The following is a 4,852-nucleotide window of genomic DNA, read 5'->3' on the forward strand; positions in this document are numbered from 1 at the left end:
CTGTATCTTCTTGATATAGCTTGTCAAATTATCACCAGTGTCCTAGCAATTGTCATGCTGTAAGCCTGGATATCCTTAGTCTGTATACTCGGTCTGGTCCAGCTAGCCTTCCTGACTTTATCTTCTTAAGTATTATTTCAACATCTCACACACACAGCACAGAAGTGGCTGAGATGTTAGCATCACGACATCATAGATCTAGAGATGGAAGAGATCTCAGAGACTTTTTATCCCACCCTTTTCATTCTACAAATGAGGAAACTGGGGGGAAGTTAAATGACTTGGTCAAGGTCACACAAGTAGTTATTGTCAGAGGCAGGATTTGAACATAGGCTCTATTACTCTTTAGTCAGTGCTCTTTTCAGGTACCATATTGCCTCTCAAATGCAGTCCAAACCTGGTAGTTCCTTTCATTAATGATGAAAATAGATCATTATAGAAAACACTGATGTCTGTAATTTTATATAATTTGTTGTATTCTTGCCAGTTTCATCTCTGAACTCACTTGGGATGATGTGAGTTAGTTGTATATCAGGCAATGTTTTCTTGTTTTGGCTTCATAATTTATAAGGAAATACTGCTCATAACCTTCCATGCAATTACTCAACAAATGTTTATTAAAGTTTTTGCACTATGTTATCTTTTGAGGAAAATAGGAAAGAAGTATAATGCATGGCTTCTGCCCTCTCAGAATATATTATCTAATTGTGGAGGTAAGAGAAATCTCTATCAAGAAATCTCTCTCAAAACTCACAACGCAAAAAAGTGTATGATTAAATTCTAAAATTGATTGCTCTATGCTAAAAGTAAGTAATCTGAGAATTTAAAGACAAGAAGAGTGCAACATGCACAGAAGTTGTGGTGGGACTTTGAATAGGTTGGATTGAGTTTGGTTGAGAATAGAGAATAGGGTGATTCAGGGAGCATAAGGAAAGGCTTAAAATCGGGAAAGAACATTTCCTACTTGGGGGACAGTGAAGAGTAAGACTGGAATAGGGGGTTTGTATTGGGGAGGTAGATAAACTGTACAACATCTACCTTAATCTTTTGATTCCTTCTCAACTGTGAAGAATTTCATTTTAGACCATTCTCAAAATTGTCATAATAGCAGAAATAAGTACAGAACTCAGAATTATGCTAACAGCTTGACAAAATGATAAGTACCATGAGGTAAGACAAAATGGAAATTTTAAGGATTAAACCCACTGTCAAAAAGTTTTATATTTAAAACTTTTTGTCTTGAGTGATAATATCCTTTCATATTTATTCCATTATCAAGGGCATCTCTCATTGAAGGGCTAATTTTATTTATACTTGCACATATCAGGACTATTTCATTTTTCTTAAAGTACAAAAGAAATGTACACTTACAGACCTCAGAATATAAACCGTTGATTTTTTTTTCAAAACCTAGGTTAAGGCAATGATTATAAATGAGAAAAACTCTGTTTTGTAAAGTAAAATTTTAATCCTTGATGGTTTGAAATTTGTTTCATTAACTCTGATTCATTTCTCAAAATAGAACTTCTAATTGAAGAATAAAATTTTGCAAATATTAATGACAATGATCTTATGTTAAATGATGCTATTCACACCAATATTTTAGTTGAAACTGTCTCTTTAGAGCCCATCTTTGTGATACCAGCAAAAATGGTCAAGCCATTTTGATTATCTTAATGTAACTGATGCCCTCATTTTAACTGAAAAAAAAAATGCTGAGGTTAATGCAAGTAGTCCTAAAAGTTGTTGCTTTTCACTGTTCAGAAGATGGATTGGAGAGGGAAGAGAATGGATGCAGGAGATCAATAAGGAGGTCATTGTGAGCGATGATGAAGACCTTATCTAGGGTAGTGGCTGTGTTAATGGAGAGAAGGGACTCATATGAGAGATGTTGTGGCATTAGAATCAACAAAACTTGGTGATTTATGGGATATATGGAATGAGAAATTGGAAGGAGACTAGGATGACACTGAAGTTGTGAACTTGGGTGACTGGCATGATAGTGGTAATAAAATGGTTAGCATTTTTCTTTTACACATCTCTAAAAGAGAGAGCTATTCTATTAAATAGAGATTTCCTTTCTTAATCGAGTGCGTTTGTCCAAAGATTTAGTGCCTCTAGTGCCTAAGGAAATCAAATTGATCAATTGAGTAGATTAACCCACTTGGCCACATACAAAATGCCAATTAATAGATTTCTATAGAACAAATACCACCTTTCTCAATTCTTTAATCGCCACATTACCATAAATGAATGGGATAATCTTGATCTCAGCAGAAGGTGGAAAATGAGCAGAATAGAGAAAAGGCTTTATGAGGAAATTCCAAGAAAAATACACTTGTACAGGCATTCCAATTAAAAAATGTAGAAATACATTCAGATTATGTCTGCACAGCATCTCAAATATTTGTAAGAAATAACCTAGAGAATTCAGTTAGTCACAGAATCAGAGATAAAAGGTCTAGAGCTGGAAGGGATTCCAAGGATCATCTGGTCTAGTGCCTTAATTTTACAGACAAGGAATGAGGCATAGGGTGTAAAGTGACTTGCTCAAGGTCATGTAGATAGTAAGCATCAGAAGCAGGATATGAACTCAGATCCTCTTGTGTAAGTTTCCTGTACCTTCCTACATCCCAATATTATAATATGCTGTAGCCCAGTGGTATCAAACTCAAATAGAAATGGAGGCCACTAGACCGTATATAAGGATTCTTGTGGGCTGCATATTGTCTTAGAAAAATAAATATTAACATTATCTGTCTTATTTTATTTTTCTTTATTTTGTTCACTATTCCCAATTATATTCTTATTTATTTATTTATTTATTTGTTTGTTTTTAGTTTTCAACATTCACTTCCATAAGATTTTTTTCCAAATTTTTTCCCCATCTCTCCCCTCCCCCCAGCCCAAGATGGTGTACAATTTGATATAGGCTCTATATATACATTCATATTGAACTTATTTTCACATTAGTCATGATGTAAAGAATTAGAAAAATATGGAACGCTTTAAGAATTTGTGTGTCATCCCTGCATAGGGGCCATGCTAATCTTCTCTGTATCATTCCAATTTTAGTATATGTGCTGCCAAAACAAGCATTCCCAATTATATTCTAATCTAGTTTGGGCTGCACTGTGGGCAGCATATTTGACACCTCTTCTGTAGCCTATTTATATCCAACAGATACCTCTCTATTGCCCTTTGTGTTACTTTCATTTTTTTATTCCTTAGTGTAGTATTCCATGATTTGCAGTCACATAACATTAACAAAGAAAACATTGGTTAAAAACATGCTTGTTTTTTGTTCTTTGTTTTTTTGTTGCAGGAACAAGCTTGGGGTCTTTGAAAACACCCAGACACTTTCTCAAATACTATCCACTTCTTGCTGTCCCTCCTAACTCATTATGTACCTGCTGTGTCATTTCAAGATATGTGTACTTCTGTACAGGGCAACTAGGTGGCACAGTGAATAGAGTGCCAGGCCTGGAGTAAGGAAGACCTATCTTCCTGAGTTCAAATCTGGCGTCAGACACTTACTAGTTGTGTGACCCTGGGCAAGTGACTTAACCCTGTTTGCCTCACTTTCCTCATCTGTAAAATAAGCTGAAGAGGAAAACGGCAAACCACTCCAGTATCTTTGCCAAGAAAACCCTAAATGGGGTCATGAGGAGTCAGACGTGATTGAAAAACAATGTGCTTTTGGTATATGACTGGTTTAATGGACTCTCCATCCATTTTTAAATCATAGTCTTCACAATAAGTATAGTTCATTCACTTGGTTTTTCCATATAGGTTGTTAAGTGGATATCATTTGAATTATGAAACTTATAGAGGAAGCCCTCTATTTTTTCTGGAGCTTGATGCAATCAGCATGGTGGCATCTGCAAGTAGGATCATCCAAAACAGTAGTAGCCACATTTTTTTGATTGCTTACCCCATGAGTAAAAAAAAAAGTTGTCAACATCTACTGTATGTGGATATTTATTTTTAAATTAGATATATGTGCTACTGTACTAATAGCTATATAAAACATACAAAAATAGAAATTAAAAAAACACTTAGTAATAGCTATGCTTAAGGAAATCATTGGAGCACCTGTGTGCAGTATGGACAAGAGAGGGGAGAGGTCGAAGCAGAGAGACCAATCAGGAGATATTACGATAGTCCAGGAGAGATGTGATAAAATTGTGGATTAGGGTTGAGGTTCAGATTAAGAGATGTGGACAGATGCAAAAGGTGTTGAGGAGGGAGGAATGACAAGGTTTGGCAACTAATTTGAAATGTGGGGTGAGGTAGAGTGAAGACCTGAAGATGACTGAGATTATAAACCTAGGTGACAAAACATGGCAGTGCCTTTAATGGTAATTCAGAAGGGGTAGATTTCAGGGGATGCATAACGAAAAGAAAGCCATGATGCATTGCAACTTGTATAACTCACTGTGTTCTATAAAGGTGGATGGTTCTTACTAGTCACTGCTTTGGAGCATAGAACCTGCCTTCCCAAAGCCACTTGCTAATAGCCAAAGGGAATGGGCATGGTCTGGAGGGGGTTATTTTCCCATTGGTACTTGCACAGACACTACTATGGGGACTAGATAAGAATTAGGTTATACATGCCTTGAAGAGTGGGTCCTTGGCTCAGAATGGGATTGAAGTTGGAAGTTTTTATAGCAGAGGGAGGGACTGAAGTGAGGGAATATTAGCATAGTATAAAGGTAGTTGTAATCATGTTGGAGATGAGTCCTACAATTGACTATTACAGGAAGGATAGGACCTATCTTCCCACCCTCTGATTGGTTAGTCACACATTTTAGAGTCATGGCTCAACCTCCACTTTGGAAACTACAGGTTT

The 4,852-nt window shown here is 36.3% G+C and overlaps 1 non-coding gene across 1 annotated transcript; it reads right to left on the reverse strand.

Moving 5' to 3' along the window:
- Positions 1-2,992: 2,992 nt before the first annotated feature.
- Positions 2,993-3,099, reverse strand: LOC114045995. Its single transcript, XR_003569458.1, has one exon. It is a non-coding gene; the product is annotated as a U6 spliceosomal RNA (small nuclear RNA).
- Between the last annotated feature and the right edge of the window lie 1,753 nt (positions 3,100-4,852).

Source organism: Vombatus ursinus, unplaced genomic scaffold (genome assembly GCF_900497805.2).
Source record: "Vombatus ursinus unplaced genomic scaffold, bare-nosed wombat genome assembly UNPS02014779.1, whole genome shotgun sequence".
In the NCBI taxonomy this organism is placed as follows: domain Eukaryota; kingdom Metazoa; phylum Chordata; class Mammalia; order Diprotodontia; family Vombatidae; genus Vombatus; species Vombatus ursinus.